Source organism: Corvus brachyrhynchos, unplaced genomic scaffold (genome assembly GCF_000691975.1).
Source record: "Corvus brachyrhynchos isolate BGI_N302 unplaced genomic scaffold, ASM69197v1 scaffold14, whole genome shotgun sequence".
NCBI lineage: Eukaryota > Metazoa > Chordata > Aves > Passeriformes > Corvidae > Corvus > Corvus brachyrhynchos.
In genome coordinates, this window is record NW_008239110.1 from 13,321,909 (window position 1) to 13,335,763 (window position 13,855).

At 40.1% G+C, this 13,855-nt stretch overlaps 1 protein-coding gene across 6 annotated transcripts in view; it reads left to right on the top strand.

Annotated features, from left to right (window-relative positions):
* The window catches only part of PKIB (protein kinase (cAMP-dependent, catalytic) inhibitor beta), a 53,774-nt gene that overhangs the window by 25,284 nt on the left and 14,635 nt on the right, over window positions 1-13,855 (top strand). Inside the window, exon 1 of one of the 6 annotated variants that reach the window (XM_017739718.1) lies at window positions 7,726-7,819. The exons of the other annotated variants lie outside the window; for them this stretch is intronic. The gene's annotated coding sequence lies outside the window, so the exon portion shown is untranslated. Of the gene's footprint in view, window positions 1-7,725; window positions 7,820-13,855 lie in introns of those variants that run through there. 6 annotated transcript variants of the gene reach the window in all.

Genomic DNA, 13,855 nt, shown 5'->3' on the forward strand with positions numbered 1-13,855 from the left:
AAATACAGATGCCTGCTGTATCAGTGGATAGTTCCCCATCTTTTGCACACCTGTCGGGGTGAGCAGCTCAGCCTAAATACTCTTGGTAACTGTAACCACCTTACTCTGCTCTGTGCATTGCCCACAGCAAGCTAAACTACTCACCAAGGAAGGCATAACAACACCCTGGGCAGCACTCATTAGACCATTAATGGAAGATTGTCCAGTTTTGCTTCTGCCTTACCAAAAGGATGTTGATAAACTGGAGCAGGAGTTGGTCAGGAAGGAACACTTGAGGAGACAATGAGGGACTGGGACTTGTTCAGCTTGGAGAACACTCAGGGGGACCTATGAATGGCCTTCCCTTATGTTGCTGAGAAGGTGGAGCCAGGCTCTTCACAGAGTTGCACAGCAGGAGAGCAAGAGACTATGGTTATGAGAGACTATGGTTATGAACTAGAACAGGACAGATTCAGACGTGAGGTAAGGAAGAACCTTTTCTTCATGATGACAGTGAAATCCTGGTGCAGAGAGGTTGTAGAGTTTCTATCCTTGAAAATATTCATTAGCTGAAAGAACAAATCCCTGAGAAGTGTGATCTGAATTAGCTATTGACTCTGCTTTGAGTAGGAGGCTGGAGTAGATGACCTCCTGAGGTCATTTCCAACCTGAATTATTCTATGATTTTCCAACACTGAGTTTTCAGCCTTGATTTGTCCTCTGCTTCTGGCTCTGTCACAGTCACCTCCTCCTGTCCCGCTCTCAGAGACCTACAAGCAATGCAGGTAACACTGCTGTTCTCCACCAAGTGAACCTTGACGTGATGAAAAGTGGGCTGGTTTTGGGATGTGGACAAACTCCCATTTTGACAAAACCCTACCTTGTCTTCAGAAGAGAGTTGCTTAGCCAGGACTTTTAGGCAGCTGTCTCAGCAAGAAAACGTTTGCTTTCTTTTCATGCTGCCATATATTTTATTTAGAATGATTCTTTGTTGTCTTTCACACTGCTGCTCATCTGGAAGCTGGTGTTTGACTTTTCAAAATGGTGGCTGGCAAGAAGCCATAGCAGTAATTAGCAGGAAGGCAGAACAGAATTCCAACACTTAGCTGAGGTATTTTAGTATCACAAAAATGAAGGGTTTTTCTGCTTTAGCAAACGAAGAAATAATACTGTCTAGTGTTCCAGCCTCAAGCAAGTTCAAAGAACTTGTATTCAGGGTCCAAAATAAAGTGGAGCAATTTCTGGGAGCGGGAGCAGGAAATGAGCCAAAGACAGTGGATACATGTTTATTTAGGCAAAAGACAGATGGAAAAAAAAGAATTAAAACACATACAGCAAAACCAGGTGTCATTGGCGAGAGACTGAGTGACTTCTTGCCTGAGAAGAGTGTAAAACATGTTTCACACCCAGTCAACACCTTGACTGATTCTGTCCCAGAGTTCAAACCTATGCCAGTCTGTCTCTGTGGCCTTGTAAATCTGCTTGGGGAAGAAGATGGTTATGACCAATGCTGAAGTTTAAGTTACTGATTTCTACCTGACTGCGTCATCCATTTACTCCCATCTGAACAGGAGAACTTCTGTTTTATTAACTTGTTTTCACCATGAAAAAGTTGATTGTTCTTTTTTTTTTTCAGGATACAGACATTTCAGTCTATTCTTAAATTTATCGGTATTGATATTCTGAAGCAAGCATCAGTGGATTGTGGCCTCTGAGAAGCCACCAAAGTCTGCTTCCTCACAGACATTTCTTCATGTCTCATGCACTCCATCTGTTCAGAAAGCATTCAGCAAAGTCAAGCAGGATTCCTTGCTTTGATTTAAATAGGTTTTTTTTTTAGTTGTCCCAGAAGCAGTGACCCTAATTCATTTTTATATGCAGAACTTTTTTTTAGAAGACTAAACAGAATAAAGTTGAACTACTTTGTACTCTTACTAATTATATTTCTTGTTCCCCTCTTCTTCTCAGCTGATGTTGAGAAGAGCTCAGAAAGCTCATGCTTTTCTTCAGCAGCAGAGTCGGGATTCATACAGAATGGGCAGACACAAAAGACATCATCTTAAGTGTGCCTAGAAGTAGTCTGAAATAATGACTTAATAATAAATCTGAAATAATGCTAGGAAAGTTCTAGAATTTATTTTCTTTCCTAAAATTGAAGGGGCTCTGAGGTCAAATTTCTAATGGGGATTAATGATGTATATATTTTCTAAAATTGTGTTAAAAGATATAACAAGAACACTTCTTTTTTGGCCACTGTCGAATGTTTGGTATTGCATTTTTTTCCCTAAAAATGTTACTTTGAAGAGGGAACTTGCTAGATTGGCTTACAATAAGGAGAGCAAAGAGTCTCTCCCAGAAAACACAGGGCCTTGGGTTGACACAGGGGCAGAATGATAAGTTTGCCTATCGAAAGTCACTTCATTTCATCCACCTTGAGAACTGGTCATCACTGTTTTCTTAGCAGTTGCAGAATTCACTAACTTCAAATTCAGTGATTAACTTGGGATGTGCCTGAGAACTTCTCTCCAAAAAATCCATGTGAGCAAGGCTTTTCAGAACCTGGGTAAATCAGCTTTCTATTTGGTGAGGGCAATAAAACAAGGGGCATTTTGTGATGTATGATGAAGATGAAGTACGCGTTGGCATCAGTTCAGGCCTCACTACGTGATGATCCAGCTCTTGAACTTGGTGCAGCTTGTCAGTGTTTGGGGACTGAGGTGACAGTAGGAGACACACAGTAAACACAAAAAACTGGTGCCCAGAGGGTCCAAAATAATTACATAAATAACTTCTGCTTGTTTTGGACATGTTAGTGGTCTCCTTAGCTCTAGAACTGTGTGTGTCTAACAGTTTACACTGACCTCCTTTAGCATTTTCAGAATTCTAAGTCCAGTATTCCTCACAAACTTATGGCATGCACTTGAACTTCACCAAAGGCTGGCAAGAGGTACAGGGTTTTTTTTCCTGAGTATAGTTGTATTAAACCTGTCTAGTAACTCTTTCCAGTGTAAATAATCCCTGTCTGAGTTTGGTACATGCAAATAATACAAACAATTGAAAACTGACTCTTCAACTTTCTTTTAATGCTGTGACTTTCTTTATAGGTGTGGTAACTCCTCATTGGCAGGGATAAATTCTAATAAACATTCCCCCAGGGAGATTAGAAAAATCAAACTATTAGTTGTGGTGAGTTAACATAGCATGTAAAAAGAGAGGCAATTACAACTGTCCTGTCACCAGATCAGCAGGTCTGTGTTGTGATTGATCTCATTCACTTCCAATTGCAAGAGGCATGTAAATGTCCTAAGATGTTTTGCCACTCTTGTCCCCAAGAGAACAGTGTCTTGTTGGGCTCTTTTTTAGTGCTTTATCAGTATTTTGGTAATGTAATGTTGGCAATACAAGGAAAATATTCTTTCAGAGGAACGCTCAGCAGTTCCTTGCAGCATAGTCAATGTTATTAGTGTCAAGTCTTACTTAAATAAACATATGGTGTTTTGGTTTGATTTTGATTGGGTTTTGCTCATGTTTGGTTTAACCCTTTCTAAAAGCTCTGTGCTTCTGACAGTTTTTAGCTTCCAGATTTAGCTGGGAGCTAATTGTAGGAAAGGACAGGTAAGAATTCATGGCTTATGGGGAGAAAACAAGCACAGTCATTACAGTACACAGCTGGAAATGTGGAAGCTATGAATGTTGGTCTGGTTCCAAGGCCTCTTCTAGTATAAGAAATAGTCACTGTATAAATTACAGAAGCAGGTTTCTTTAGGTTACAAGAATAATATTTTTCCTTTGTATTTCAAGTGGTGGCCTGACAAATGCCAGTCCTGACCCCCAGCTTTTGTGACACAGTTGTTTTTTTTCCCTCAGTGAAAACATTGCCTTAGAGGTTAAAGCGTAAAGACTAGGGCAAAGCTTGAGTTGACATCAAAAGAGCAGAATTTCAGTTACAATACTTCTGCACAGTAGAAAGTGCTATTGCTCAACTTAATTTCTTCCCTGGGGATCAAAGCATTCACCTAGGAGACAGTATCTCTATGCAGTTTTTCTTCAAATCACAAGATATTCCTCTGGGCATGTTTTCAAAAGGAAGAATCACCATGCCTGGTGATTTGAAGGAGTCATTGCATACGTGATGATTTCTTTATCAGCTGAAGTGAGCAGGGAGTACATGCAGGTGCTGCCTGGCAACCCAGAGCAGGACAAAGTCTGTGATGGGTGGGATCCCTAGGCAGGCCCTTCTCCCAGGTGTTACCTGTTGGTTAGTTCCAGGTGGCTGTTCTTTCATATATGAAATTTGTAGGTTGAAGTAATTTTCTGAAGCGTCCAACTTGGGAGAAGAAATTTTGGCATCTAGTTCTGCAGTTGGCTTCTCTGTACTTTGCAGATCTGTTACCTCAAGCAAAGGTGTCATGCCACCTGTCATACATAGACATGTTCCTGGCTGAAGAATAAAGAAAATCCAGTCCCAGATGCTGTGAAGAATTGTGGTGTGTGAAACAAGAAAAGAGGCAGTAAGAGTTCCAGGGACAGTAGTGGGCCTTCATCACGACAGTCCACAAAAAGTTTTACTTTGCAAGTGTGTACTTGCACTGGGCTTAACTCCACCGTTATTGACTTTAGAGAAAAGTGTGGGTTTGTCAGTTGTAGGATGACCTCAGTTTCATATCCAGTGAAATTCTGAGAACTTCTTTTCGTCGCTAGTCATCTCACCTTGATGGCTATGGCAAGAGCATTCAGAGAGACAAGAAATTGGATGACATATCTCCTCAGACGTCTGTGTAGGGATGTCCATACCTAATAATACAAAATAAATGCATGTTACAAATAACCTGAAATGCTTTTATATGTGTTTCATTAACCTAAGAACATTCTGGACATCAATCCAATAATATATTTCATGGTCTAATTTTGATTTCTTTAAAAATTTCATAGAAGATAGCTTGGTTGGTCTATTAAAAGACTTAACGGAGCTTCTCCAATGCACTAAATTCAAGTTCAGAATACTTCATTCGTATGTTAACAAATTAATAAATAGAACTTCTTTTTGTAGAAAAAGTCAGCAAGTAACAGTCTCAGAAGTATTATCTGAAAAATAAATTTCTTGAAACGCAAAAGTGACTTAATAAATTATGACATGCCAGGATGGACTTTACACAACCTAAGTATGTTATTTAGGAGACTCTGAATGCTCTCATTGCTGCTAGACCAACAAAGTTTATCCAAGTTTACAGCAAATAACCTGTCCTTGCATATGTAATGGACAAATTTTACTTAAAGCATCCTGCTGCATATTAGGAAGCTCTTAGATCATTAGTTTATGTGGCACCAAGCCACTTACCAAACTCCTAAGTGTGAAAGTTTGATTTCTAAGTCACAGTTTTGGAAGCTGCAGTAACTGTTCAGAAAAATCTATCCTTTAGCTGATAGAAACCCTGAAGAGCTGCAACGATGTGTAATATATATGCTTTTGTTCTTCAAAACAGAGTAGAGAAAACCCATCAACAGATGTTTTGTATGTTCATGTTGTTTTCTTCCTCTCCTCAGCACTTAGGTACCTATAAAGCAGCTAAAATCAATACACAAAATGTCAGGTTTGAAAGGGCATGTGTGCAAAGAAAGCATTCTGGGCTAAGGATGTGGTTCAAAGCACTGACTGTACTAACAATTTGTTCAGTAATGTAGTAAAAGCGTGGGCTTTGGTCTTCAGGTGAGCAACAGATTTGGAACAAGACAGCATTTTAACTTGTGATAACATTCACAAATTGATGCTTCCCTGCTGATACCAGGCATGATTTACTGAAGGGAGGAGGAATAGAAGGGAAGACAACAGCTTGGGATAAGGGCTAATGGTGCTGTTGCCATTGCATTACCCCAGCTGAGCTGACTATGAGCATCAGCATGGTACCAACCACACACCTCCTTTCTGCAACTGATAACATTTTCTGTCTCTCTGTATTCACACTACTCTCTTCAGATCCTGGTTCTTAATTAGAAATCCATTCTTGCTTTGCCTTGCCAACTATACTAAAATAAATGAAGTACATTTTGTAACCAGTGGCCAAGGACAGGTGCATCGCTGAATTTTCTTCTGGATGGTGTTAATTGAGCAAAACCAATAAAATAGGCATAACCGACATGCACAAGAAGAAAACTAATTTTACAGAGTGCTTAAAGCTTCAGGCAAGATTGTGGTTTTCCTGTAAATTTATGCTGTCTTTATTGTATTGGCTACTGTAGCAGAAATGTTGAGGTGGAAGCTGAAACGTGGTACAACTTATTTTGAAGTATTTTGAAATCCAGTCACCTCTCTGTGATGAACCTGTATCTACTTCATATTCTAATAACTTTCTGGAGCAGCATTTTTATGACTAGTACCTGTGAAACAGGCAGGAGTTCTCTGAGCCCTTCACAAAGTTTGTACTGTGTTTCATGAAGTGATTTCATTATTTCTCAGCACAAAAGGTTACTGAAAAGAATGTTCATCCAAGAGAGAATATGGGGAAGAAAAGGTTATACTTGCCAAGCACTGAATTGTTGAATATATTGGTGTAGACTTTAACATGTTTTCATATTGTGCCCAAATTAATACATAAGTTGCCCCAGTGCACATCTAGAAAAACATAACTCTTGTGGGATTGCTTTAGATTTACAGCAGCTGAGTTTTATTCAGCTTGGATCTTCTGTGTTGGAAGAAATGTTTTCAGTGGTAAATAAACTTCCACCTCCCCCTCAGCCCCCCACTTGTGGGTGACTGACCATTGAAAAATGTCAGATAGAGGCAACCTTGATTTGGTACAGAACATTGAATCATTTCCTCAACCAAGAAGTTAATTTTTCTTGATTCTTTCTTTCCTTTTTTTGCCCTGCTGACGTACGCAGCACAAAAGATGTGTGTGGCTTCAAATTGCTGCAGCCTGTCTGATTTTTACAAGCAGGGAGGTTTTTCCAGTGGCAATTTGCTTCTCTGGTAGTTATGTGATGGCAGGTTATTTTTGTGGAGACAGTGGAAGCTGGAGCTGCTGGCACAGCTTGAGCACCGGCTTTCTTCTGTAGCTCATGCCGGCCCCTCTTGAAGCCGTGCCGTGGGGATGAAGTCATACCTGAACCATGAATGTTAAGGTACTTAGCATTTTGGGGGCAGAATCGGGCAGATTGCCAAGAAGCCATACTAAATGACCCTCTTCTTACAGGCTGGTCAGTTCTTCATGCAAATCAACTGACAGCTAATACAAAATTAGGCAGTGTGGTTATTTCCAGGTAGCTTTCTTGTCTGCTGTGAAACTCTCTGTGTTTAGATGCTGAAATACAAACTCTGTTGTAGACATTTGCTGAAAATGCGTTGGCAAAGTGCTATTTATCTTAGAACAGTGTGAAAGCAGTTTTTATGCCACAGTTACGTGTTCTCTGTTTGGATAGCAGAATGCCATGGAACAGCCACAGCTTGTTGCTTACACGGTGTCCGGGCAGCTGTTGCCACCTTTGGGGTGAACGTAACAGCACTGCTGGTGCAGAGAGATTTGCCTTCCGTTTTGAGAGGATGGAGAATTCCTTTAATGGCACTGTTGTTAAGGATTTATTTTTGTACCAGAAGTGAATGAAAAGGCTGTATCTGAATGAAAAGGCTGAAGTCCAGAAGTCTACCTGTAAGGCATGTGCTCCTGTATGTGAATTTGTAATCTGTTCATTTATTTTAAATGTATGCAAGTTTATCTTCCTTCTTGGCAACAGTTCAGCATTTCCTTGGTGTTTTGCTGTAGTCAGCTGAAAAGCCAGACATTGAGATCACTTTCCAGTTGTTTCTGGGTGTCGCTGGTATTCATCACCCTCTTTTTGCTGTCCTGTAAGTAGCTCTTATGCTCTCGTTTACTATATTGTGTTCTGTACCTCTTTCAAGCTGTTTTTAAAACATTTTAGCAGGATTTCATAAGCATCTGCCATTCCTAAACAACTTGAGCTGTGTTTGTTTCCTTACTGCCTTGAACAGACTAAGCAAACAGAGAAGTTCCCCTTTATTTAAATGTTCATAGCCTTGCCAGTGTTCTTCTGCTGCTGGGTTTTACACACTGTGGGAGTCATCTTTGTCTTTCTAGGCTCTCCTTTGAAACGCTAGAACTAGCTTGTTGTTTGGTATAATAAATGTGGTTAGATTAAAAGCCAAAAAAACCCCTCCATATTATATGTTAAAATTATGTTCTTTGGCTGCGACTATCAGTGTTTTAGGGAGTTCCCTTCTGAGAAGTACAGAAATGAGTTTAATTTCTCTGTGGGTGCATCTTTTCCTCCTTCAGAGGGGAAGAGGGGTTCATTTATGTGGCCCTTAAAATGCAGACTGTCAGGTCAGTCCTGCAGAGACATCCATATCAGAGACAGGTTTCTGGAGCTGTTTGTGACCATGAGGAGTCTGAGATGGAGTACTGGACACAAACAGGTCTGAAATGAGCAAGAATAGCTGGTTTTGCTTGTCCTTGGCCTTCACACAGTCATCACTAATGTGAGGGACTCTACAGTTGAGGGGGGAGCACTGAAACTTCTCAAGCAGAAACAAATCTTGCTCTTACTTTTTTCCCTCTATCAGCATACATGAGCAAGGATTTTGTGGAGGGGTATCTGCAAGGACTTATTTTCTGTCAGTGCTCTCCTAAATCTCTATTTCATTGAACAAATCTGTGGTGGTTTGGTTGATGTTGTAAGGAGCACAATGTGACCCATGGTTTTAGAATGAGACTGGCATACAGGTCTGTTCAGTGAAAGGTTGTGCCAGTTCATCTGCAGTCAAGAAAATGCAAAATTATTTCTGCGCTTTTCTATAGAAAAACACAAGTTATAAATAAAACAAACCTTTCAACTGCTCATTTTAAAGTTAGGCATAAAAATGTAGTAGAGAAGATCAGAGAAAAATGCTTTTTATCATGCCTGTAATCTTTGGTAGCTCTTCAAGAACAAGAGGTCGTCTGCAGAAAGAGTCCCCTGAAATCTTACTATCTGCAGTTTACCACCCAGATTCTTGCAAGGCTCTAGAGAAGAGGTGTAGGCTCTACTCATCTCCAGTGATGAGTGGAGTTTAGGAAGAGAGAATCCACCATCTCTAAGGATATGCACTCATCGGGAGACCATGACAAGCATCTTCTTATTTTTGACCTTTTGAATATATAGGTCTTAATGCAGAACTAAATCCCAGTACATAAACCAAGAAGTAAATATTTTGAGTACTACAATCCCTCAATGATCTGCACTTGTCAGTCAGTACCACTTCCAGGCTTTCTTTTGAAATGTTCAACTCATACTTCCACAAAAAAAACCCCCTCGTATGGAATTTCCATTAAGCAATGCACTTAGGTCTGTGTATTTCTGGGAAAGACACATCTTTGTAGAGCGTGTCCTCTAAAATGGTCTTGTTGGTTTCAAACTATTTAGAAACAGAAGTATCGGTTTGCAGAAAGATTCACTCAGTGATAATGCCTATCTGTTTTTTGCCTTTTCTCTCTTTCTGTGCTTAATAAGACAAAATGAGGGAAAAGAAAAAAAAAAAAAGACTTCTGAGGAATTTGCATGGAAAATAAAAAAATAAAAGAAGACAGATGAATTTACACCGCCGGGTGTCAGGCTGTAATATGATTATGCTGGCAAAACTAAAAAAGGAAATGTTCAGAGCTCATAGGCATTTTAGGAGCAGTCATTAGCTTAGCAGATAGGAAAAATAATTTGTTTGTGAGCGTTCTGCAGTTCCTGCACTCACACATTACATTACTAGTACACAGGTAGGTACATGCTCTGACCAAATGCCATGGAGGCTGCAAAAGCTTAAGAGGAGCTTGCCAGGGGGGCTGTTATTTCCAGTTAAACATAAAATCTGAAGGGTACAAAATGTCAGTGCTGAGCAGTATATTTATACAATGGGAAATGGGTCCTTTTGGGCTCCTCATCCCCCTGCAGCAGAGTGCCTTCAGTGAGGGATTGAAATGGCAGATGTGAGTAAATCCAAATGGCAGATGTGAGTAACTCCAAATGGCAGATGTAACTTCCCGCCTGCAGGTTGCATTGCTCATTCTTCTGTCTTTCTGTGGGGAGGTTCACCTGTGGTGCTGCCTGGGGAAGAGCCTCGGCAGGGATGTTGGAGACTTTTGCCGTGGTCCTTCTGTGGGGCAGGGTGGGAGAGGCTGGGTGGGGAGGGGAACACTGGCACTTTCTGCATGGAGAGAGCATGCCTGTGTGCATGTGAATGTGCTGCTGTCGGACAGAGAAAGAGGAGGGAAGGCATTGCTGACATGGGAGGGTAGGAAGAGGGGACGCAGGGCTGGTGCTGTCTCTTTTGGGGTAAGAGATGGAGTAGAGATGAAGGATGTCCCATCTCCTGCATGACCTCTGTACCTGTCAGGGTTTGACCGTTTTTGTCTCAGTGCTGGATGAGAGCACAAAGGAACAAACCTCCTGTGATAAAGCCAAGCAAGGTCTGGGATTTCCTTGCCTCCTAACCTTTTAGGAAAGCCCTGTATCACTGGGGCTGTGTACAGGCTCTTTCCAGAGGAAGAAAGCCCAGTGAGGTTGTGTTTGTGGGCTTCCAGCAGTGAAACCAGAAAGTGAAAATTTCAGAGGGATCAAAGATCCTGGCGATTAAAGCAGTCACCATATCCATAGCAACTCAAGCTGACTGCCATCCCACCCTGTGCCAGTCCCTGAGTAGTGGCAAGCAACTCTTCAGGAGCAGTCAGAGGTCTCTCTCTCGCCTAGACCTAGTAAAAAAGTTTCATTAAAATTGATGTGATTCAGGAATTACATGGTTCCACTCCTATGCAGTGGAAGTGCAGATTCTCCTTTTTCTCTGAGTTTTCAAGATGAAAATCCTATTCAATTCTGCTCCAAAGGGAAGCAATGTTTGCTTAGACAGATCTTGCTTGTTGCTTCTGCTACTCTTGTGGAAGAATGGCATTGCTCTAACGTGTCAAAATTAAACCTACCTCTCACTCAGAATATAGCAGACTAAATGTTAAATTAAAGCTAAAAAGATGAGGAGAAAGCAAGCTGATTGTTAAACTTTTAAATCCAAAGGATTCAGTATGTGGAACTTCCACTTAATGTTGTCATATGACAAATAGGAACAAGACTTGATTGCTTGTTTATATTTTGGTTTTCATTCCTCCACTTCAATTAAGCTTCAATGGTCCATGCAGATTAGGAAAGTTAAATCAAAGTTCTGGGGATCATGGTATCCCATCTAAAATAGCTTAAGGGCCCAGCCATACTTAGAATCATAGAATTGAAAAATTCGGTTTGTGTTGGGAGGGATCTTTAGGGGTCCTTTAGTCCAACCCCCTGCCAATGGCAGGGAGACCAGAAACAAGATCAGGTTGCTCAGAGCCCCGTCCAACCTGACCTTGAATGTTTTGAGTGATGGGGCATCCACCATCTTTCTGGGCAACCTGTGCCAGTGTTTTACCACCTCCTGTAAAAAACTTCTTCCTTATGTCTAATTTAAATTGACCCTTCTTCAATTTAAAACCATTATCTCTTGTCCTGTCACAACAGGCCCTGCTAAAAAGCTTTTCTAGGCCCCCTTTCAGTACTGAAAGTCTGAGTGTTTCATTCAAATAACTTATAAAAAGCACACTTTAACCTTCTCCTGTCATCTTTTAAATCATCCTATGTGTACTGGTGATTTTCACAGCCTCCTTATCCTTTGGGATATAAATACATCTTTTTTTGGTCCCTATTTGAAGCACTTAATCTAGGTGTTTCAATAGCAGGGCATATTTACTGAAGGATCATTTATCAAAATGGAAAGGGTTCTTTGAAAGCCATCTGCCTTAATTAATTTTAATTGAATTAATTTAAAATACATTAATTCAACTGTGTGGAAATTACCGGTCTGCCAGCCTCATATATGCCTTGGAAAGGTCTGCTTTGTTCTTGTTCTTGAAAAACAGATAGACCATAATAATTGGAGATAGGGATTTGCTTTTAGGTCTTAGATTTTTTGAGGGACAGTCATTTTTCTTAATTGCCAAGTAAGCTCAGTGAGACCATAAAATAATTTCCTTAGTATATTTTACTAGAATTTTGATTGCAATATGTCTTCTTTTTATGAAACTAGTCTATAACTGTGAAGCCCTAAGATAGTGTCCCAGGCTAAGGTTATTAGAGAGCAATAGAGATGATTCATACTTTCATAAAATAGAAGTATATTGAAAGGCTAAAGAAATTAAACCAAATTAATCCCATGTGTAATTCTACTGACTTGTTTAGGCTTGTAACTACTATGAATTTTACCTATTAGACCTATTCTCCTAGGAAAAAGAGACACTCTGAAGCAGCATGAAAGTCAGGGAGGTTTATGAATTGTTGTGATCAATGGTACCCTTTCTGCAGACATGCGGAGGAAACAAATAGAGTCATTTAAAAGTAGGAAGGGAGAAGCAAGTATAGTACTTCAGATAAACTGTTCACCTGAAGTGTAAAATTAATCCAAAATAAGTTCTAAGGAAAAATTTCTTAATGTGTATTACGGAGAATCATTTAGCCTATTTGTTTCTGTCATTACTCCTCAAGAGTGTGGGATTGTGGATTTTTGATTTATTTAATTTCTTTCATCGGTGATGAAAGCAGTGCTTAGCTGGCTCATTCCTAGAAAATTTAAGAACAAGATGCTCTCAAGTACTTATGTCCCTATATTCCTTATTCTGTGGAAAAAGCTTTTCCCCCAGTCTCAGAACATTCTGGCAGATGATTAAACCCGAGGGTTTCGTTATTCTGATCCTTTGTGCCCGTGGGTGTAAAATCCCTGCGGTCTCTGACAATGGTTCAGTCACAAATTTTCTGGTGTGCAGGTAACAGGGACTGTATCATCAGGTGTCCTATCTCCTGGAGATAACTCTTATCACCAAATCTGAGTGGGACAAATCTGATTCAGTGATCTGCTCTTGAATGTCAAAGCGCTCATTCCTAGTACTGTCTCCTGGCTGTATTATCAAATTTCAGTGGAAGCAGCACAAGCCTTGCAATTAGATGAAGTACATGGAGAACTGCAGGGTCAAATTGTAAACCTGTACTATCAGGATATGTCTCAGTGAATTGTAATTGATTTAATTTATGTTTTTACTTGCAATTTAAAGTCTATTGTAAATATAATTGAGAAAGTCTTGTGAATTAAGGTCATTATTTAACTTAAATTCTAAGCCTAAAAGAAGATGGATTTCTCAAATCTCGGTCTATTTTCTTGGTGAGTCACCATGAGAGGGGGCAAATTTTCCTACCTGTAATTTCATTAAAATCAGTAAATAGGACTACTGCCAAGATTGAACAGGCAAACTGTAAAGGATATGACCTCAGTGAAATTGTATTAAAGCACGACGTATGCTGGAGAATGAAATGAAAGTGAAAAATTATTCATTGAATACTGAAGAAATACTGTTTCTGAGGCAAAAATTTATGCTAAAGCATAAATAAAGTATAAATGGAACATACTGAGCAAGGAACTGAGGGGCCCCATTTAAAATGCAATTGTTGAAGACAGTGCAGCAAAGTCATATAATTTCTTGAAATATATCCATATGTCCTATTGATTTTTCAGCTTTGTGAGTGTTAGAGTCACTGACATGTCAAGGAGAGCAGTAGGAAACTTAAGTAACTCATTAAAGGCTGTTTCAGGGCACCAAGTTGACTTGAAGTTGGAGGTTAGCTTCATTTTCCTTGTATTAGACTTCACTTGCCAAGTGGCTGTTTCCTTCCTGGGCTCACTTTAACAGTCACCAGATTAGTCTGAAAAGCACAGTGTTCTCTTCTCGGTTGGTTTATCTTCCCCTGAGGGCAAACTCAACCAGAATGATTTTGCAGAATTTTCCAGCGCCTGTGGTGGTCTAAGGACATGGTCAAGACAAAGTTT